The sequence below is a fragment of the Hippopotamus amphibius genome, chromosome 3 (assembly GCF_030028045.1).
Source record: "Hippopotamus amphibius kiboko isolate mHipAmp2 chromosome 3, mHipAmp2.hap2, whole genome shotgun sequence".
Lineage (NCBI taxonomy): Eukaryota > Metazoa > Chordata > Mammalia > Artiodactyla > Hippopotamidae > Hippopotamus > Hippopotamus amphibius.
The window spans coordinates 165,470,977-165,494,716 of record NC_080188.1 but is presented as its reverse complement, the minus strand read 5'-3'; the positions used below and the strand labels follow the sequence as shown (position 1 = coordinate 165,494,716).

At 38.4% G+C, this 23,740-nt stretch overlaps 1 pseudogene; it reads left to right on the top strand.

Annotated features, from left to right (window-relative positions):
* The first annotated feature begins 21,717 nt into the window (after positions 1–21,717).
* LOC130848839 (60S ribosomal protein L36-like) lies at positions 21,718–22,025 on the top strand (annotated as a pseudogene).
* The last annotated feature ends 1,715 nt before the right edge of the window (positions 22,026–23,740 follow it).

Sequence of the window (23,740 nt, the reverse complement as noted above, 5' to 3'; positions counted from 1 at the left end):
GCTCCAGGTACTTCAAAGAAAAATAAGTAAATATGGATTTTTTAAAATTCTTTGTACAAATCAAAGAAAGCTAAGTTAAAATAAAAATGAGTTAATTGAATAAAAAATAATTTTAAAATGGTAGTGTTTGATTTTGGCAAGAGTGAGTAAGATCTAACCTTTTCCTACAAATTGGTTATGACTTATTTTGAAAGAAATTTAGCAATATATCTCAAGAACAATAAAAGTATTTATACCCTCTTTTATACCCTTTATCATTAATTCATTTCTGGAACTTTAGTCTAAGACAGTATTCTAAATGTAGAATAATGGCACAAAGGTATTACTAGCTGAGTTGAAAAAAACAATTCTCTGTTTCACCTTTACTCTTGCACCACTACCACATGCACAACACTTCACTCTGACACCAGGTGTGTGGGTTTTCCACACATGAAGCAGTTCTCCATGACACCAACTGGATTGCCTAAGATTCCATTTAACTCTGACACTTTCTGCCTGGAGTTAGTGTCAGATCCCACAAGTTCAAGGCTCAGTCCCACAAGACTGCCCCAAACTTAGATGCCAATCGCAAGTCCCAGGTTGTCATTTGTACTTTTCATCAATTAACTATAAATCAGGGTTCCTACTACCGTCTTCTCTTGAGTTTGATAATTTACTAGCATGGCTCCAAGAACTCAGGGAAACACGTTTACTGGTTTATTTTAAAGGATACAGGATATGAGTGAACAGGATATGAGTGAACAGCCAGATGAAGGGATGAAGGATACAGGATATCAGTGAACAGCCGGATGAAGGGATATGTAGGGCAGGGTTTGGGAATGTCCCAAGGCCAGGCGCCTCTGTCCCCATGGAGGGGAGGTGTGCCACCCGCCCAGCATGTAGATGTATTCACCAACCCAGAAGCTCTCTGAACTCTGAACTTTGGGAATTTTTATGGAGGCTTCATCACCTAAGCGTGATAGATCATTAACTCTATCTCCAGCCCCTCTCCATTATCTAGAGAGCAAGGTGGGGCTGAAAGTTCCAACAGTCTAATCGTGGCTCTGTCTTTTTGGTGATCAGTCCCCATTCTGAAGCCATTCAGGAACCTACCAAGAGTTGTCTTGTTAGAACAAAAGACACTCTTGTCACCCAGGAAATTTCAGGCAGTTTGGAGCTTTGTGTCAGGAATCAGAGTCAAAGACAAAATATTAGAACACCGAGATTCTTTTAGTGCTCATATCACTTAGGAAATTACAAGGGTTTTAGGAGTTCTGTGCCAAAAATTGGGGGCAGGGACGATTATGTGTATTTTTTTTTCTTTTACATTAGCAGCAGTAATTTTAAAAACAGGAAAAAATAGAACAACCTGTATATCCAATTTATCACCTAAATGTTCCAGGTAAACAGTTTGGTCTGTCTGTGGAATATTATGCAACCATTAAAATGATGGTTGTAAAGACTGTAGCATTATAAAAACATGTAATAAACAATACACATTTGGGTATACAATATATCAAATACTTTTTGATTTATATTTTAAGAAAGATATAGCATAAAGATGAAGAAAATACATGAAATACTGATGTATTACATGGAATAGTTTTAAATTTTTCTTTTTTTTCAAATTTTTTAATTTTATTATGAAGGAAAAAAAAATCTCCAAACTTTCTTGGTGTTGTTTGCTGTTGCAAGACATATCACACTCTTTTAAAAAAAAAACAAAAAAAAACTTATGCTTTAGTTCCAGTGAACTAAGTTTTTGGAAACCAGCTTTGTTTATTAAATTGTAATCAAATATTTTGAGCTCAATCTTTAATAGTTCTGGTAAGGGAAATAGGACACATTTGACATTTAAGTGTAACTGTCACAATTTTTCCATTCATTGTGAATCTGTACAATTAAAAATTTGAAGACATTATGACTCCTAGGATTAGTGATTGAGATTGGGGTTGCAAGGTCAGTCTCTTGGCTTCCAAGGAAAGTACTTCCTTGTGTTGTGCCCTGAGTGTGTCTATGCTATGGGATGGAGAATAGAATTTAGAGAGCTTGCTATTGAGATGTGAATTCTCTCTGGCTCTGGCAAGGCTGTTTCTGGACTTCCTTACATATTTTTGAAAGAAATATTTTGAAAGAGGAATGGTTCCTTAGTTCTGCTCAGGCCTCAGCTTAGGACTTGGTAACTCTCTGGGTGTCACAGCAAGGTGGGGAGCTGAGCCAGCACAGAGAGCTGGACAAGAGTTGGAGCTCACATCAGATGTGGGCAGGCATGAGCTCAAGGCCTAGGGAAGGAATAAGTGGGATGTGGGGTTGGTGGGGGATCGGGTGCTGGGGATAGTACAGGGAGGAGCTGGGAATAAAGTCAAGGCCAGGGCAGAGTTCCGTCCAGAGATGGAGCTGACTCAAAGCAAGAGTCATTGCTCATGGAACCAAAGGGTGGACATAGGCTTGAACATTAAGCCTTATCAAAGGAAGTAAAGGCAAGAAACAGGAGCCAGGGATGAAACTGGGCTGAGATGTGAAGGAAGTCAGGTGTTGTAAAGGGGAGCAAGGAAAGGGTGGAAATCTTGGGGTGGGGAGGACTCTTTCCAACTCCAGCTACCTGTTATTATGGCTTACTCACTCCAGGTGCAGAGAATTCAGTGTTCAAAGTGCCCTAAAGGAACTCAACAGCTTATGGCCAAATGCCATACAGGTTTCTGGATGAGGTGTCTCAACCAGCATCCTCCTTAAGGCACCGCCACTGCTCCAGTGTCTGTAGCCTGGACTAAGAAGATAATTTGACTGCTGGGAAGCCCTTTCTCTCAAGGACTATGGCTTACTGAGAAAACAGGATCTCTGCCATAACTGCCCAAATAAGCAATACAGAGCTCAAGTATTTCTAATGCTATTGGGAAAGCATTTGTCATTTCAAACTATCAGGGATAGATTCTCCCATCTTTACAGATGAGTTTTAATCTAGGAGGATATATGTACACAGACATACATCTCATTCCTCATTTAGATATTTACAATATGTATACTGTTGACCTTGGAACAGTGTGGTGGTTAGGAGTGCCAACCCTCCACACAGTTGAAAATTCACGTACAACTTTAATGTCGGCCCTCTGTGTCTGCCGTCAGCATCTGCGGATTCAACCAACCAGCAATCATGTAGTACTGTAGTACATACTTATTGAAAAATATCTGCATATAAGTGGACCCGTGTGGTTCAAACCCATGCTGTTCAAGGGTAAAGTGTTTGTATATATATTTGAATATATATGTATATATTTATATATCTATATCTACATATGCATGTATACACACATACGTTTATATTGTGTATCTTTTTTTTGGTTTGAAAAAGCATTTTTTATTGAAATCTATTTGACAGATAACATTGTGCAAATTTAAGATGTACAACATGTTGATATGATACATTTGCATATTCTAATATGATTGCCATTATAGAGATAGTTAACACCTCTATCATGTCACACAATTTTTTTTGTGGTGGGAATAATTAAGATCTAGTCTCTTAGTGATTATAATACAGTAATGTCTATATTCACTATCTCTGCATTAGATCTCTGCAACTTATTTATCTACTAGTTGCAAGTTTGTACCCTTGAACAACATCTCTCCTTTTCCTCCCACCACCCAATCTCTGGCAAACAGCATTCTATTCTCTTTTTCTATGAGTTCAGCTTTTCTACTTTCCACATATAAGTGATATCATGCAATTTTTATCTTTCTCTAACTTTTCTCACTTAGCATAATGTTCTCAGGTTCCATCCATGTTGTAGCAAACGGTAGCGTCTCCTTCTTTCTCATGGCTGAATTTTCTGCCTGTCTCTCTCTCTATCTCAAATCTTCTTTAACCACTTGCCTATCTTTTTCTCTTAAAATTTTCTTATAAAATATGGCACCTCTGGATTAAGGTCACCGTGACAATTTTTGTACTCTATACATGTCTTTCGGCTTGTCGCTAGATTTAACAGAGACTAGAACATGGCATGTCTCATGGAAAGTTTTCATGGGCTCTGCCATTCTGTGGTCTCAGCCAATACTGGACTGAGTTGTAGGTGGGAGCACAAGGCAAGGTGTCTAACAATCCAGGCAACCAAAGAGCTCCATTTCTCCTGCAGCCCATAGACTGTGGCATGTGACTTTACATGTGACTTTCTTGGCTTTTGCTCTAAGTCCTCTCTGCTGCTAAGAAGTTATTAAGCTTCAGACTAGTCACTGGCTGAGTCTTGACAAAGGCTCTCCTGGACCAAACCCTAGTTAGGCTCCTTTAAGCCCTTTAGGCCTTGACCTTGGTGTCTAGCTTTGTTGATCCAGCATCACCCAGTTATAGGAAGAATCTTGCTAAGTTGGTTTAAAGAGAATTCCCTACCCTTGATATCTGGTCATCCTCGATATCAGAAAATTCCACATCCCCTAGCATCCCCCAGGTGAGATATGATCACCTTGGCCTGCCTTCAGCAAGAGTTCTATCCAGTCACTTTAGGCAGAAATCCCCCTTACCCTTGTAAATAATGTAAGAAATCCTCTTAGTAATTTTCCATCCACTGACCTCCACTCTTGACTAGAAATCCTCACTTGCGCATGCTGTTTTTGGAATTGAGCCCAGTTCTATACTGAGATCTCTTCCCCCCTATTATAACTATTTCTAAATAAGATATATTTTTACTAACAGAAAAAAATGTATATATAGGTATATAGATATATTTTTTTCTACTTCAACTACCATCTAGCTCTGATTTTAATAGTCTTAGATGTAAAAATTTCTGCCACAGGTGCCTTTTGAGCTTCCATTTCATTGGTACAGATTTCTGTAAATTAAGATGATATAGGCATGAGTTACAGAATCACATAGATCTGTTTTGAATCCTAGCCCTTTCATCTGCTAGCTGAGTGACATTTTGCAGAATACTTTATCCACTGCACCTGAATTTTCTTGTTTGAAAAGTGGGTATAACCATACTGATCTAATAAGATTGTGAGGAATAAATGAAGTAACACTTGCAAAAATGCTTAGAACAGAATAGTAACAAAATAAATGATATTATTATCATTTTTGTGGGAGTGCCCAATGAGAAGAAACATTGGAATGTTTTATAGCAGAATAACTGCTATTTAAAAGTGGTTTTTTTTATATTCTTTTCCGTTATGATTTATTATAGGATATTAAATATAGTTCCTTGTGCTCTACAATAGGATCTTATTGTTTATCCATTCTATATGTAACACTTTGCATCTGCTGGTCCCCCAAAACTATGTTTCTGGTTTTGGAGGTATCCAGTCAGCTTGGACCAGACCTTTTTCTGGAAAGAACCACTTAATGGCTTTTCTCAGAATTATGGATGTACAGTAACAAGCTTACCTGTTTATGTAGCAGTATGAAAATGCTTACATTATAATGAACAAACAGAATATGCAATTGAATATATAATAGAACCAAATAATTATGATTCATGTTATGAGAAAGATATAGTATAAAGATGAAGCAAATATGTGAAATGTGGATGTATTATGGTGGTGGAATAAGATTTTATTTGGCCAGACAGTGGCAACCCCTCTAAATGTTCTTGGTAGATAGGTTGCTGGTTGGTGTATGTGGGGTGGGAAGAGGGAAGGCATATTTACACGGGCGCCGAGAAACTTTTAGAAATCAAAGGGATTGAGACTCTCATCTCTTCCCTTTTGAAGTTCAATACAGTTAGAACACCTCTGACCTCGTGGACCAAGGTGTTTCCAGTTGAAGTCATTGACCAGGAAAGGAGACTAGGTTTCTCCCACTCAGGAAGGAAGTTGCTATGAGGAAGGGGAAGGTTTAGGCTTGTGACACATATCCCAAATAAGGTCCTAGATAGTGATGGGGAAGACAGGGTTGGTGTTGCTCATCCAACCCTCACAAAAACTCTACAAGGCAGGACCTGGTGTTATCCCTGTTTTTCACTATAAAACTTAGAGAGCTTAAGAAATTTGCCCAAAGTAAGAGTGCCCAGAGGTAACTAAGAACTGAGACTTGAACTTGTCTGTCTCCAGGATCCTTGCATCTCACCACTGCACTCTGTGTCCTATCTAAGATCTTTATATGGCTTTTCTCCTCTTCAGTTGACAAAATAAAGAAATGCAAGTTGGGGTTGAGGATTAAGACAAATACTTTAGTGAGAAAGGTACTGGCATTTAGAGAAAGAGAACCCAAAAGGGCTTTGAGGTTTCCTGGCTTCCTGCAGGAGGGTAATGATTATGTGATGTAATCCACATTCTTGCCTGACTTCTGGAAATAAGAAAAACAAGAATTTTCAAGATGATTGCCTGAGATTAAAGATCATTCTGTGGCCATGTTTAGTTCTTTTTTTTTTTTTTTTCCTATGAAAACTTGATCTTTCCGGACCTTAATGATCTCATCTGTAAAATGAGAGGGTTGCACTAAGTCATTGTTTAAGGTTCTTTTCCTGCTTTATGTTTGTGAGTGCACGGATTTATAAGCTTTTTCTGGTATTTAACCTTTGGCCTCAGCCTCTTTAGCGCTATGATCAAAACTGATAGACTCAACTTAAAGTTTATATGACAGGTAAGGAAGCTGGGACAAAGGATTTAAGGCAGGTTATGAAGCAGGGAGTCTGGCAGCAAAAGGTTTCACAACTACATATTAAGTGGAGTTGAAAGGAAAGAATTCAGAATCTCAGAAACCAGTGGATAAAGCAAAAAAAGCTTGAAGTTCAGAAAAGGCTTTCAGGGGGATTACGTAGAGAAGTGGCTAAGATTTGGTAGTGCCTTAGACGTTAGCAGGCTGCAGTTAGATTGGACAGTGTGAGTTAGAGGAAAGGATTAACCATCACAGGAGTGTAAGGACGGCTGTCTGGCTCCCCGCTCTCACAGTGATGGTATCAGCAGCTGGTGTAGCTGCTGATACCATCACCAATAACTCTACTCCCAACTACACAAAGCTTTCTTAGTCTTTCTTAGTCTTCTTAGTCTTCATTCAGAGAACCAAAAATAGATACTAATTAAGTAAAAGAAATGAAAAAAAAAAAAGTCACGAAAACACAGATGGAAGTTTTACTCTGATTTGTTTGAGAGAGTATCTACTTTGTTGTCCTCCTCTTCTTTCTTCTTATCTTCGTTCTTTTTGCTCATCTACCCACTTCTTTCTCCTTCTTTTCTCTCCAGTTCCTTCTCCTCACTTCTTCATTCTTTCCTCCCCCACTCCCAGGGCTTACAACGCCATGTTTAAAAGTCCATGCTGGGCACTGCGGCCAACACAAGGTAAAGGAGACATAGTTCCAGTTTCTTATGTTGCTCTCAAACAACAAGGGAGACAGATACAGACAAAGAATGTGGTAAACCAAATTTGTAAAAATCCTCTCTCAGGTTTCTTTTCCTCACCTCCGCCCTGGTCTTTTCCTCACCTCCCCCCCATCCCAAATCTCCTCCTCTCTCCCTCCCCCTCCCTTCTAAAGCTTGCTCTGAGGATCAGATGACTAACGACTAATGATTTTGCCTAAACCAGGAGGAAAAAGAGAATCTCCTAAGGTTCACTGTGTCATTTCAAGCAAATTCCAGACATAGGATCTGTCACTAGCTGGGGCTTCCTTCTCTTTTTATTAAAACAGATAGAGGGTTTTAAGAAATGTTTCAGCATTTGGTCTTTTTCTTGAGTAATGATGGTATTTCCAGGACTTTACTGAGTGCTTACCATGTGCTAGGTACTTAATATGTTATTTCTAATCCTTGTATTGTCACTCCATCGCTAATACCAACTCATAGATGAGATAGCTCAAAGCAGTTAAGTGAGTAGTCTGATGTAAAACAGCCAGAAGTGGAATTAGAACATAAATCTGACTTATAAACCCAAGCTCTTTTCACTGCCTCTGTGCTTTAATGACAAAGGGAGTTCCATACAATCTTTTTATTCCTCTTCAGAAGAATTCTACTTTCAAGTGCTGTTTTTCATTTGTTTTGTTTTTGTTTTATTTCTTAAACTTACTCATGAGGTAAGATGTGTGTTAAAGCTAGGCTACTAACTTTGAGATACAACTGGATTCCTTCTAGGTTATACAAGTATCTGATCTGTTTTCGTTATCAATTAAACTCTAATATGATATTCAATTAAAAATTTTAATAATTAGAAAAAGCCCCAGAGTGGTAGAATTTTTTAAAATTAAGACTTTTTCCTCTTAAAAACTGATTAATGCTTATTTATAAAAACGCATGTAGTTTTATACATTTATGTCCTTTGTGCAAAACACATGTGGATTTACAGGGATTAACAAAAGCAAAAGGAAATTGTAAGTGTTCTTACTGCTTAGTATCGTATACAACTTTAATGTATATTCACTTGATTTATAGAAGTTCCCAGAAAAAAATCTCACTTTGATACTGTACAGTTTGAAAATAACATTGTGAATTTTATAATCAATTTAGTTCAAAAGACTGTAAGAGAAAGCTAATGGACTGTTAATTTTTTATATCTTAGCATTGATTATATCATTCTTGCTGCATTAATTTTAATTTGCAATGAGAATATTATGCCAATATGTTTCTGTTACAACATAATAATCAATAGGGGAGAATTTAGCATTGAATTGAGATGAGTTGTAATAGATTGTGACACTAGTTTGTGCTCCTCCTATCATGAATTTATATCAGTTGTTGAACTGATACAGGTCATGTCCATATTACAATAGAATTTCATGCCATGCCTATATGGTGCCTAGATATTAGAGGCAGCGTTTAAACAGTGGTTCCTTTAACTCCCGGGTGTCAATGCTTTCATCTGTACATGCAGATTTTATTGCATCAAAAGAGTGTCTGGCACATTGCAACATTTTAAGAGTAGGAAAGCTATTGGTAATGTTGCCCATAACAACTGTACTTGAAGCTAAACCCACCTGTGGTCAGAGATATTAAATCCATTTAAATGTGGACCTAATACAGCTTACAATCCACGAGAGAGTTTTGGAGAGGACTCTGACTACATTTGAGGGGTGGGGACTTCTAATAGGGGAGAGCAGGGAATAACAGTCTGATGTCAGTCATCAGTTAAGCTCTTAATTTTCCCGGTTTTCCAAGCTGTGAGTCCAGAGCATGCTCAGGAAGAAACTTCAGTGCTCCATCAAATAAGCTTTAAAAATATTGCATCACCTACTCTCTTCTTGGAGATTCACAGTATTCATTTACATAGCAAAGGTTTAGAGATATGCAAAAAAAGAAGCCTGTTTTAACTTAATTCCACCTCGCTTTCCTCAAACTTATTTGCTAACATAGCCATTTAAATATATACCACCTTTAAATAGCCAGTATATTAGTCCTCTGTGGAACACATCTAGAGAAATGCTGATTCATAGAAAAGTCAAAATTCAGCTACTTTCCCCTTGTTAAAATTCATGAGTTTAAGACAAATTGTGCTGACAAATAGCCTCTCCAATCTAGCTTTTCATACATCTTTAGGTGTAATAAAAGCTTATCAACCATGTGGTAGGTAGTGAATTCATAAAACCCAGGTAAGGAGATCAGAAACCATGTACGTGCCAGATGTGTCTCTGATTTTTTTTTTTTTTTTTGGTAACTACCTACCTTTCTTTTGTTCTTTCGTTCTTTCTTTCGTCCTCTCTCTCTCTCAGTTTTATTGAGCTATAATTGACATACAGCACTGTATAAGTTTAATGCATATAGCATAATGATTTGTTACATACATCATGAAATGATTATCACAGTAAATATAGTGAATATCCATCATCTCGTATAGATACAAAATTAAAGAAACAGAAAATAATTTTTTTCCTTGTGATGAGAACTCTTAGGATTTACTCTCAACTTTCAAACATGACATACAGCAGTGTTAATTATATTTCTCATGTGTCACATTATATCCCTAGAACTTATTTATCTTATAACTGAGAGTTTGTGCCTTTCATGCACTTCCCCATCTCCTGACACCCTGCCTCTGGTAACCACAAATCTGATCTCTTTTTTTATAAGTTTGTTTGTTTGTTTTTGAAGTATAATTGACCTACAACACTATCTTAGTTCCCGTTATACAACATAGGGATTTCTACATATTACAGAATGAACACTATGATGATTCTAGTGTCCGTCACCATACAGCGTTACTACATGATTGACCATATTCCCCATGCTGTGCATTTCATCCCTGTGGCTCATGTACTTTAAAACTGGAATTTTGTGCCTCTTAATCTCTCTCACCTACTTCTTCCCTTCCCCGCTCTCTTCTCCTCTGGTAATCACCTTTTTTTTCCCCTGCATCTATCTTTGTTTTGTTTTTTAGACTCCACATATAAGTGAAATCATATAGTATTTGTCTTTCTCTGTCTGATTTATTTTATTTAACATAATACCCTCTAGGTCTATCCATGTTGTAGCAAGTGGCAAGATTTCATTACTTTTTATGGTTGAGTAATATTCTGTTGTATAGTTATACCACATATTCTTTATGCATTCATCTATCAGTGGGCAATTAGGTTGCTTCCATATCTTGGCTATTGTAAATAATGCTGCAATAAACACTGGGGTACATATATCATTTTTTTTTTTTTTGGCTGTGCCACATGGCACGTGGGATCCTAGTTCCTCAATCAGGGATCAAACCCATGCCCCCTACATTGGAAGCATGGAGTCTTAACTGCTGGGCCACCAGGGAAGTTCCAATATATCTTTTCTAATTAGTGTTTTTGGTTTTGGTTTTGGTTTTTTTTCAGATACCCAGGAGTAGAATTGCTGGATCATATGGTAGTTCTATTTTAACTTTTTAAGGAATCTCCATACTGTTTTCCATAGAGGCTGCACCAATTCACATTCCCACCAACAGTGCACAAGGATTCCCTTTTCTCCACATCCTTGCCAACACTTGCTATTTGTTGTCTTTTTTATTAATAGCCATTCTGATAGGTGTGAGATGATATCTCATTGTGGTTTTACTTTGCATTTCCCTGATGATTAATGGTATTGAATATCTTTTCATGTGCCTGTTGGCCAGCTATATATTTTCTTTGGAAAAATGTCTATTCAGATCCTCTGCCCATTTTTAATTCAGTTGTTATTGTTTTGTTTTGCTTTGTTTCTTTTTTGATATTGAGTTGTATGAGTTCTTTCTGTATTTTGGATATTAACCCCTTCTTCTCCCATTCAGTAGACAGCCTTTTTGTTTTATTGAGAGTTTCCTTCGCTGTGCAAAGGCTTTTTAGTTTGATGTAGTCCCATTTGTTTATTTTTGCTTTCATTTCCCTCTGAAGAGACAGATCCAAAAAAATATTACAGAGACTGATGTCAAAGACCTTATTGCCTATGTTTTCGTCTAGAAGTTTTATGGTTTCAGGTCTTATATTTGTCTTTAATCCATTTTGAATTTATTTTTTTGCATGGTGAGAGAGAATAGCCCAGTTTGATTCTTTTGCACGTAGTTGCCTGGTTTTCCCAACACCATTTAGTGAAGAGGCTGTCTTTTCCCCGTTGTATATTCTTGCCCCCTTTTTTTTTTTTTTTTTTATTATTTTATTTTATTTTTTTTGGGGGGTACACCAGGTTCAATCAACTGTTTTTATACACATATCCCCATATTCCCTCCCTTCCTTGACGCCCCCCCCTCGATTCCCCCCCACCCTCCCTGCCCCAGTCCTCTAAGGCATCTTCCATCCTCGAGTTGGACTCCCTTTGTTATACAACAACTTCCCACTGACTATTTTACAGTTGGTAGTATATATATGTCTGTACTACTCTCCCGCTTCTTCTCAGTTTCCCCTTCACCCCCCACCCCCTCCCATACCTCGAGTTCTCCAGTCCATTCTCTGTATCTGCTTCCCTGTTCTTGCCCCCTTTTTTGTAGAGTAATTGTCCATGTAAGTGTGGGTTCATTTCTGGGCTCTCTGTTCTGTTCCATTGATCTATGAAACATGCCATTGATATTTTGATAGAGATTGCATTGAATTTGTAGATTTCCTTGGGTAAGTGTGGTCATTTTAACAATATTAATTCTTCCAGCCCATGAACATGGTATATCTTTTCATCTGTTTGTGTTGTCTTCAATTTCTTTCATCAGTGTCTTTGAATTTTCTGAGTACATGTATTTACCTCCTTAGTTAGATTTATTTCTATGTATTTTATTCTTTTTGATGTGATGGTAAATGGGATTTTTTTTCTTAATTTCTCTGATAGTTTGTCGTTAGTGTATAGAAACGCAAGATTTCTATATATTAAATTTGTATCCTACAAGTTTACAGAATTCATTAATGAACTTTAGTGGGTTTATTTGTGTGTGTATGTATGTGTGGTGTCTTTAGGATTTTCTATATGTATAGTATGTCATCTGCAAACAGTGACAGTTTTACTCCTTCCTCTCCCATTTGGAATCCTTTTATTCCTTTTTCTTGTATGATTGCTATGGCTAGGACTTCTAATACTATACTGGATAAAAATGACAAGAGTGGGCACCCTTGTCTTGTTCCTGATCTTAGAAGGAATGCTTCACCTTTTCACCTTTGAGTATGATGTTAGCTCTGGGATTGTCATATATGGCCTTTATTATGTTGAAGTATGTTCCTTCTGTACCCACTTTGTGGAGAGTTTTTATCAGAAATGCACGCTGAATTTTGTCAAAAGCTTTTTCTGCATCTGGGATGATTATATGATTTTTATCCTGAAATTTGTTAATGTGGTTTATCACATTGATTGATTTGCAGACACTAAACCATCATTGCATCCCTGGAATAAATTTCCACTTGATCATGGTATTTGATCCTTTTAATATATTCTTAGGTTTGGCTTGCTAATATTTTGTTGAGGGATTTTTACATCTATATCCAGAGTGAAATTGGCTGATATCTATCTATCTATCTATCTATCTATCTTTCTTTCTCTTTCTTTCTTTCTTTCTTTCTTTCTTTCTTTCTTTCTTTCTCTCTCTCTCTCTCTCTCTCTCTCTCTCTCTCTCTCTCTCCTTCCTTCCCTCCTTCTTTTTTTTTTGCTATATCTTTGCCTATTTTTGTTATCAGGACGATACTGGCTTCACAGAATGAGTTTGGAAGTGTTCCTTACACTGGAACTTTTTGGAATAGTTTGAGAAGCATAGGTGTTAATTCTCCTCTAAATATTTGGTGGAATTCACCTGTAAAGCCATCTGGTTCTGGACTTTGGTTGTTGAGAGTTTTATTACTGGCTCAATTTCACTACTGGTAATTGGTCTGTTAATATTTTCTGTTTCTTCCTGGTTCAGTCTTAGGAGATTGTACATTTCTAGGAATTTGTCCATTTCCTTCAGATTGTCCATTTGATTGGCATATAATTGTACATAGTAATCTCTTTTGATCCTTTGTATTTCTGTGACGTTGGTTATACTTTCTCCTTTTTCATTGCTGATGTTATTGATTTGGCCCTCTCTTTTTTTCTTGATGAGTCTGGCTAAAGGTTTATCAATTATGTTTAACCTTTCAAACTTTTCAAAGAACCAGCTCTTAATTTAACTGATTTTTCTATTGTTTTCTTAATCTCTATTTAATTTATTTCTGCTCTGATCTTTATGATTTATGTCCTTATACTAACTTTGGGTTTTGTTTGTTCTTGTTATCCAGTTCCTTTAGGTGTAAGTTTAGGTTGTTTATTTGAGATTTTTCTTGTTTCCTGAGTTAGATTTCTTTCAGTATAAGTGTCCTTAGAACTGCTTTTGCCCCATGCCAAAGATTTTGGATCATTTGCCCCCAACCTACATTTACTGTTTTTAACATCATATTTTACATCTTTTTATTTGTGTAGCCCTTAACTACTTCTTCTGGTTATATATAATTTTACTACTTTTGTCTTTTAACCTTTCTACTAGCTTTATATGTGGTTTATTTACTACTTTTACTGCATATTTGCCTTTACTAATGAGCTTTTTCCCTTCATAATTTTTATATTTCTAGTTGTGGCCTTTTTTTTGTTCTTAGGGAAGTCCATTTAACATTTCTTGGAAAGCTGGTTTAGTGGTGCTGAACTCTTTTAGCTTTTGCTTGTCTTGAAAGTTTTGTTCTCTTCATCAAATCTGAATGAAAGCCTTACCAGGTAGTCTTGGTTATAGATTCTTCCCTTCATCCCTTTAAATATATAGCACCACCCACTTATGGCCTGCAAACTTTTTGCTGAAATGTCAGCTGATAGCCTTATAGGAGTTCCCTTGTATGTAACTTGTTGCTTTTCCCTTGCTGCTTTTAAGAGTCTCTCCTTATCTTTAATTTTTGCCATTTTAATTACATTGTGTCTCGATGTGGTCCTCTTTGGGTTGATCCTGTTTAGGACTCTTCCAGCTCATGGATACATTCTTCTGTATTGTCTTAACTACTGTTGATTCCCTTAGTGTATATTTTATTTCTCTTATTGTGTTCTTCATCTCTGTTTGTTTCTTCTTTATATTTTCTAACTCTTTGTTTAAAACTTCTAACTTCCTACTCTGTTCATTCAGTCTTCTCCCGAATTCTTTGAGCATCTTTACCTTGAACTCTTTATTGGGTAGATTGCTTATCTGCACTTCACTTAGTTCTGGAATTTTATCTTGTTTCTTTCTTTGGAACATATTCCTCTATTACCTCATTCACCTAATTTTCTATTTTTATTTCTATATATTTGGTAGGTTGGTTATGTTTCCCAACCTTGGAGAATTGGCCTTTTGTGGGAGACACCCTATGCATCCCAGCAGTGCACTTCTCTCTGGCCACCAGAGCTATATGCTCTAGGGATGCCCCTTATGTGGGCTATGTGGGTCCTTCTGTTGTGGTGGATGGAGTACTGTGGATGGTCTGGTAGGTGTGACTGGCCCCCTATCTGGTTGATTGCCAGGCCTTGTCTTGTGCAGAGGCTTTTGGCCACTGGTGGGTAGGGCCAGGTCACTAGGCTGTTGGCTGCAGAGCCCCCTGGGGACCCCAAGGATAGTGCTGGCCCACTGGTGGGTGGAGCCAGGTTCCAGGGTAAGTCGTTTCAGAACTGAGATTCCTGGATCTAGTGTTGCCTTACATGTGGGTGGAGCTAGTTCCTGACATGGCTGGCTGTGTGGTCCAGGGTGTCTGCCCACTGGTGACTGGGGCCAGATCCTGGGGTAGCTGACTGAAGAGCTCAAGGTGTTTCAGAGCTGATGCTGGCCTGCTGGTGGGTGGGCTGGGTCCCAACTGACAGGCTACAAGGCCCAGGGGGTTCTGAGACAGATGCCCACCCACTGGTCGCTGAGGCTGCTCTTGGGGCTAGTGCTACCCCACTGGGGGCTGAGCTGGGTCTTAGGATTTCTGGGTGCAGGGCTGTGGGGTTCCCAAGGCTAGTGCCAGTGCACTGGTGTGTAGGGCCAGATCCTAGGCCCTCTGATGAACAGGGCTGTGTCCCAGGGTGTGTAGGGCTATGTCTCTGACTGGCTAGTTTTTTGGCCTGAGGCATACAAGTCCTGGGGTCAACAGGCTGATGGGTGGGGCAGTGCTAATAAGCTAGAGGGAGGATTCCAAAATTGTGCTTGCCAGCACCAGCGTCCTCATGGGAAAATGAGTGCCCCCAAATGGCTGCCACCAGTGTCTGTGTCCCCAGGGTGAGCTGCAGTGGCTTTTGCCTCTCTGAGAGGCTCTCCGAGATCAGCAGATGGTTCTGACCCAGGCTTCTTTCAAATTACTGCTTCTGCCTTGGGTCCTGGAATGTATGAGATTTCGTGTGTGCCCTTTAAGAGCGGAGTCTCTATTTCCCACATCCCTCTGGCTTTCCCAGAGTAGGCCATGCTGGTCAAACAGAGCCAAACATTCTGGGGGCTCGTTTTCCCCACACAGGATCTCTGGGCTGGAAAGCCTGATGTGGGGCTCAGACCCCTCACTTCTTGTGGAGAACCTCTGCAGTTGTAATTATCCTTGCGTTTGTTGGTTGCCCACCTTGGGGTATGGGTCTTGACTCTACCTCCTCTCTACCCTTACACTTGTCTCACTGTGGTTCCTTCTTTATATCTTTAGTTGTAGGAGATCTTTTCTGCTAGTCTTCTCGTCTTTCTCATCAATAGTTGCTCTGTAAATAATTGCAATTTTGGTGTATCTGTGGAAGGAGGTGGTCTCAGGGTCTTTCTACTCTGCCATCTTGGCCACTCCCCACGAATCGATTTTTCAGAAAAACATTTTAAGACCATGTAACCATGTTTATACTCTCATTCCAATTTCTTAAGGACAACAAAGATGAAACTGGGGGAAATTAACATAGGGGAAAAAACACGTCATACCTGGATAAATTTGCATCCAATAATCTAGACTTTGGTGTTACTAAGTCTTGCTAAATTATTGAGCAAAGGACACTAAGATAAAACTTCTAATTCAGCAGTGTTTATAATAAATAGTTATCTTTTGAGAATTAAATGAATCAAGGTGATTTACAAATATAGTATTTTGAAGGTCTAGATCCTAAAACTTTTTCTTCAGTTCCAAAGCATCATCCTGTTACACTCTTTTGCCACAGAGCATGTAAGAATCGCTGCAAATAAACAGATGTAGCAAAAAAGCAAATACAAATCCCAAACAGAATTTATACTAACCTACCATCCCACTGTTTTTAGGAGTTCCCTAGTCTGGTGGTTGGTCTTTTTGCCCTTTCTCTCAATTCCCAAGATGGAGCACAAAGCAGAATGAATAAGGAATGCTAGGAAATGCTAACTAACTCTGGCATTAAAACCCTTCCTTTCTTTTAGGGTCAACCTCTATTAGGACTGCTTCTGAATTCCTAGGTTATCTTGAATTTGGGACACCTTCCCAGATGGGGGAGTTCATATTTTGCACAGGAATCTTTTCTTCGTCCAAGCACTTTGAAGACATCTCCTACACCCAGAGAGATTTGGAAATGTGGAGAGAGGTTTTTGGTTATATTATTGACTAGGAGCTGTTCTTGGCTTTTAGTGGTAATGTGCTCCTTACCACTGAAGGATAATCTCACAACACAAATAATTGTCTGGTCTCAAATGCCAATAGTGCCTCCAGTTAGGAAACATTTCCTCCTCCTCTCTCCAGTCCTGCCTTGAGTTTAGGTTGTAAACTCTGGGAAAGAAGGGATGTGATAGACCCTGTTCATTGCCCTAACCTCAGTGCCAAAAAGAGCACCTGACATGTAGTAAGTGCTCAATAAATATTCGTTGAATGAAGTGCCACCCATGATTGATTGGTGAACAATAAGATACGTATAACAAAAACCTGCTGACCGAAGTTCAATTCCCTTAGACCTTAAGTTGAATGACCTGGTGTTGGGATCCTAGATACACCTGCTTTTCAAGTAAAGTTTCTGTTAGAGCTTTGTGTATGTCAGCTTTGAGTCTCATTTTGGGGCATGGTTACCCTGGGTGTCATAGTTTACTATGAATCTGGGATGTGAATATAATCTCAGAGGGCTGTGAGGGATCATCGATTTAATTTTATTTTATGTATCTGTATTTAGGGGAAGTTAAAATGCAATATATACTTTTTTTTGGTAACAGTTCAACACCAAATTTATAAAGATATTAACTTGAAAATATAGTCTCCTAGATTTCCTGGAAAACTTTGGAAATCTTGTAATTAAGCTCTTTAGTGACGCAATCTGTTTTCAGTCTGTAAAGTGTGATATTCAAGGTTAAAAGGGATAAAACAGGTTGTGAGACTTTGGGTAGGTATAACTCTTCCTTCTACTAAGACTTTCCAAAAAGCAAATTGGCTATACATGTTGGACTGTGTCTCCTAAAAATAAACAAAAATTTATCAATTATCAGTAATGCTATTTACCTGTAATTCATATTGTATAGAAACTACATTAAAAGATTTTCTCCTCAATACTTCAGAGAAAAAAATTGCTGTTTACTTCATTTATCCTTTCTCTTCTTTTTCTCAATGTTAATTTCCATATTATATGAAAATTGCTCCCTTGATTACCATTTAAAATCTCTTCTCTGGGGATGTCTTTGTTTTGCATTTCTAGTTATTTATACCATCAAGGGACAACTTTTTTTTTTTAAGCATTAACTTTATCACAAAAGAAATATTTACAAGTTATTTTTTCTGGTGGCATTTGATGGTACTGTTTGTTTCACCTTCTTGCCTCCTTCTGTATTTATAGTATATTCACATATTGAGTATTTAACATTCCTTCATGGTTCCACAACAGAACTTCTTTCCCCCCAGACATCTAATTAGTGTTTTCTGTCACAACAGCATAGCTTTTTTGTGGTATAAAATTGCATACTTTTTTTGTCCTGAAAGGGGTGTTTTAACTGGCGGGGGAGTTGACTGACTCTGTGGACTTATCTTCAAGGCTGAGTTCAGAGAAGCTATTTCCATAACGGTCCCTGATGGATTCTAGCTTCTGGTTTCTTTTTAAATGTGATAACAAGACGTTTGGAAAATAATGATAGCCAAATAAGAAAAAAAAAACAAACCACTCCTCTAAAGAATTGCCACTTTCATGGGAGTGATTACCATTATTTATAGGCTGGTGTTTGTCTGTTAAGTTGCTTTTGCCAGTGCACACAGAGGCAAATCTCATCAGAATCTGTTCTCCTAGGCATTTCTTCTTCCTCTTGATTTGTGGAATTGTTCCCTTTTACTAAACATTTGGATGTTCTGAAGCAAGCTCAAACAATGGTGCTTTATTTTTGAGTTGGGGATAGTTGAGGAGTATTAATGCATGTGTGTGTGGTTGGGTTGTTCTGTCCTTTCCTTTCCTCTGAAACCAACTTTTTGAAATAAACCTTACCTGGGGAGAAGATGTGGAGGAGACGGCTATATTCATAGTGTCTTTTATGTTTTAACCAGAAAAAATTTTTTGAGGTGGAACCTGTGGTGGGATAACAGAGGATGATTCCGAGAAATGTCTATGGGAGAGCCTTGAGTTGGAAGATGTTCTTGCTGAGATGGCCATTGCTGTATCTGTGCAATTCATTTTTTTAAATTGAAGTATAATTGATTTACAATGTTGTGTTAGTTTCTGGTGTACAGGAAAGTGATTCAGTTTTTTATATATATATATATATATATGTAGATATATTTTTTCATATTCTTTTCCATTATGATTTATTACAGGATATTAAATATAGTTCCCTGTACTATACTGTAGGATCTTGTTTTTTTTAATCTATTTTATATGTAGTAATTTGTATCCACTAATTCCAGATTCCTAATTTATCCCTTCCCCAGCCCTTTTCCCGTTTGGTAATCATAAATTTGTTTTCTATGTCTGTGAGCCTGTTTCTGCTTTGTAAATAAGTTCATTTTATCATATTTTAGATTCCACATATAAGTAATAGCATATGGTATTTATCTTTCTCTTCCTGGCTACTTCACTTAGTATGATAATCTCTAGGTCCATCCATGTTGCTGCAAATGGCATTATTTTATTTTTTTTAATGGCTGAGTACTATTCCATTGTGTAAACATATCATATCTTCTTTGTCCATTCATCTGTCAGTTGACATTTAGGTTGCTTCCATGTCTTGGTTATTGTAAATAATGCTGCTATGAGCACTGAGGTGCATGTATCTTTTCGAGTTATAATTTTCTCTGGTTATATGACCAAAAGTGGGATTGCTGGATCATATGGTAACTCTATTTTTAGTTTGAAGAGCCTCCATACTGTTTTCCATAGTGGCTGCACCAGCCTACATTCCCATCAACAGCAAAGGGTTCTCTTTTCTCCACACCCTCTCCAGCATTTATTATTTGTAGGCTTTTTAGTGATGGCCGTTCTGACAGGTGTGAGGTAATACCTCATTGTAGTTTTGATTTACATTTCTCTAATAATTAGTTATGTCAAGCATCTTTTCATATGCCTATTGTCCATCTGTATGTCTTCTTTGGATAAAGATATTCTTCCCATTTTTTTGATTGGCCTGTTTGTTTTTTATTATTGAGTTGTATCAGCTGTTTGTGTATTTTGGAAATTAAGCCCTTGTTGGTCACATTGTTTGCAAATATTTTCTTCCAGTCTGTAGGTTGTCTTCATTTTGTTTATTGTTTTCTTTGCTGTGCAAAAGCTTATAAGTTTGGTTATTTATTTTTGCTTTTATTTCTATTACCTTGGGAGGCTGACCTAAGAAAACATTGCTACAATTTATATCAGAAAATCTTTTGCCTATGTTCTCTTCTAGGAGTTTTATATTTGAGTCTTTAAGACATTCTGAGTTTATTTTTGTGTCTGGGATGAGGGAGTGTTCTAAATTCCTTGATTTAGTTGCAGCTGTCTAGCTTTCCCAGCACCACTTGCTGAAGAGATGGGTTTTTTCCTCCATTGTCTTGCCTCTTTTGTTGAAGATTAATTAACTGTAGGTGAGTGGCTTATTTCTGGGCTCTGTATTCTGTTCATTGATCCATATGTCTGTTTTTGTACCAAGCTGTTTTGATTACTATGGCTTTGTAGTATTGTCTGAAGTCTGGGAGGGTTATGCCTCCAGCTTTGTTCTTTTTCCTCAGGATTGCTTTGGCAATTCTGTGTCTTTTATGGTTCCATATAAATTTTAGGAGTATTTGTTCTAGTTCTATGAAAAGTGTCATGGGTAAATTGATAGGGATTGCATTAAATCTGTAGATTGCTTTGATAGTATGGCCATTTTAACCATATTAATTCTTCCAATCCAAGATCATGGGGTATCTTTTTTTTTTTTTTTGGCTGCACTGGGTCTTCGTTGCTGCACAAGGACTTTCTCTAGCTGTGGTGAGTGGGGGCTACTCTTCGTTGTGGTGCATGGGCTTCTCATTGTGGTGGCTTCTCTTGTTGCAGAGCATGAGCTCTAGGTGTGCAGGCTTCAGTAGTTGTGGCACATGAACTCAGTAGTTGTGGCTCATGGACTCTAGAGTGCAGGCTCAGTAGTTGTGGCACAGGAGCTTAGTTGCTCCGCGGCATGTGGGATCTTCCCAGACCAGGGCTCGAACCCGTGTCCACTGCATTGGCAGGTGGATTCTTAACCACTGCGCCACCAGGGAAGACCTGGTATATCTTTTAATTTCCTTAAACCATCTTTAATTTCCTTTATCAATGTTTTATAGGTCTCAGCGTCTAAGTCTTTTACCTCCTTGGTCAGGTTTATTCCTAAGTATTTTATTATTTTGATGCAATTTTAAAAGGGATTTTTAAAAAAAACTTTCCCTTTCTGATATTTCATTGTTAGTGTAATGAAATGCAACAGATTTCTTGTATCCTGCTACATTTGTGCACCTCTTGATAAAGACTTTTTCTGATTTTATATGGAAAAAAACAGCACTAAGCAAAATTAAAACATCTAGATTCCTGTCCCTTCCTATCACTGAGGCTTGGGAAATGGGAAATATGGGAGTTGTTCTCATTTTTGTCTCAGCTAGAGTTATTTCAGAAACAAAGATTAAAGTGAACTTCTCTCTTCCCTGCTCTCTGAGGGGCTTTGGATACAAAGTTTCAGTTATGCAAGATGAATAAATCCTAGAGATCTACTGTACAGCACAGTGACTATAGTTAATAATACTGTATTGTACACATAAAAATTTGCTAAAATGGTAGCTTTTATATTAATTGTTCTTATCCATACATATAAAACATATAACAAATAAGATATTGGGAGGAAACTTTTGGAGGTGATAGATAGATTTCTGGCATAGATTGTAGTGATGGTTTCATGGTTTTGTATTTATCTCTAAACACACCAACTTGTATACATTAAATATATATAGCTTCTTGTGTATCAGTCTTACCTCAATAAAATGGTTAAAGAAAAAGAAATGGTCCTTCTGCCACGGCAGCCATTGAAGAGCAGCAGCCATGGCTCCACGCTACCCCATGGCCATGGGCCTCAGCAAGGGCCATAAGGTGACCAAGAACGTGACTACAGCTGCTGCGGGCGCCTCACCAAGCACGCTAAGTTCGTGCAGGGTGTGATCTGGGGCGGGGGGGGGGGGCTTCGCCCCTTATGAGTGGCAGGCCATGGAGCTGTTCAAGGTCTCCAAGAACAACCGGCCCCTCAAGTTCATCAGTAAAAGGGTGGGGACACACCTCCAGCCAAGGGGAAGAGAGAGGAGCTGAGCAACGTCCTGGCCGCCATGAGGGAAGCGGCAGCCAAGAAGCCCTGAGCCCCCTCCCCTCTGTGCGCAATGTATCTATAAATACAGCTGAGTCACTTTGTTGTACAGCAGAAACTAGCACAACAGTGTAAAGTAATTACACTCCAATAAAGAGCTTAAAAAAAAGAGAAAGAAAAAGAAGTGGATGTGGGATTTGAATTTGGATCTTCTCTGAATTTGCTGGTCTTTTTCCTACCCCCAGCTTCCTCTCTTATCATGGCTAATTCAGTAGGAGTGAAATGGCAGAGAAGGTATCCCTCTGTTATAGGAATTTTTGAGAAGAAAGAAGTCCTGCTCTGTCTTCCACCTTCAAGTATGTCAGGTATAGCAGCTGAGTCTTCTGAGACTTATGGACGGTGGGTGTGCCAGGGTGATAATGGTTCAGGGTGGGAGGGAACAGAGTCTTTTTTTTTTTTTAAATAAGTTTATTTATTTATTGGCTGTGTTGGGTCTTTGTTGCTGCGCTTGGGCTTTCTCTAGTTGTGGCGAGTGGGGGCTACTCTTTGTTGCAATGCGTGGGCCTCCCATTGTGGTGGCTTCTCTTTCTGTGGAGCACGGTCTCTAGACATGCAGACTTCCGCAGTTGTGGCATGTGGGCTCAATAGTTGTGGCTCACGGGCTCTGGAGCACAGACTCAGTTGCTCTGTGGCATGTGGGATCTTCCAGATCGAACCCATGTCCCCTGCATTGGCAGGCAGATTCTCAACCACTGCACCACCAGCAAAGTCCCGGGAACGGAGTCTTAAGCCTCTCATAGTACTGCATAAAAAGGGACATTATCTTGATCATTATTAGTATTCTCACCAGTTACTAAAAGCCCTCCTGATGTTTTGGTGGCTTTGAGTTAGGGTTCTTTTCATCCTGTACAGAGGAAGGCATACCTCTCTATAGAAATTTAGGTCAATGTTCTTGTTCTCATAACATGGCTTCTGGATAGGTGCTTCAGGGGTCCTGTGAACATTTGATTCAAATATTATTTCCATACTTACCTTAACCATTTAATTGTTAAGAGTATATAATACTAGCTGCCATAACAAGGTTCCAAACCTTACTTGCCTAACACAGTTAAAGTTTATTACTTGCTATTCCAAATCTAGTAAAACGTTCCTGGTCTGCAAGTGGCCTTCTGGTCCTTGAGGAGCCCAGCCTCCTTCCATCTTGGGGCCTCATCCTCCTCTCTGGGTCCTCTGAGGCTTTTCCAGCCAGCAGGCTGTTGAGGAAAGGGTTGGAAGGTTGACTGTGGCAAGTTTGCATGTGTGGGGTCTGGGAGTGGTATGGATCAGCTCTGCTCACATTTCACACGGTAAATCTCAGACAAATGGCTACAAAGAAGGCTGGCAAAAGTGGTTGAGCTGCATACCCAGGAAGAGAGGGAGAAAGATGATTTTTGCTAAGAACATACCACAATCATTTAAAAAAAAAAAAGATCTTTTAATTCTTTGGAGACCACAGCTTCTTAAAACATTCCCAATGTTAACTTGTTTTCGTGAAGACTTTGGAATGAAACTTCACTTGTTCTGTTTAGTGATAGAATGCCCTAAAGTTGCGGGGAAAAAAAAAAAAAAAGCTGTTACAAAAACATTCTCACCATCAGCAGCAATTTATCTGTGGGGATCACTGTCATCACCCTCAAAAGTAGTTGCAAAGAAAATATGAAAAAAAATTAGATTCTAAAACCGATGTCTGCAAGTTATCTCTAAATCCTGATCACATTCACCCAAAAA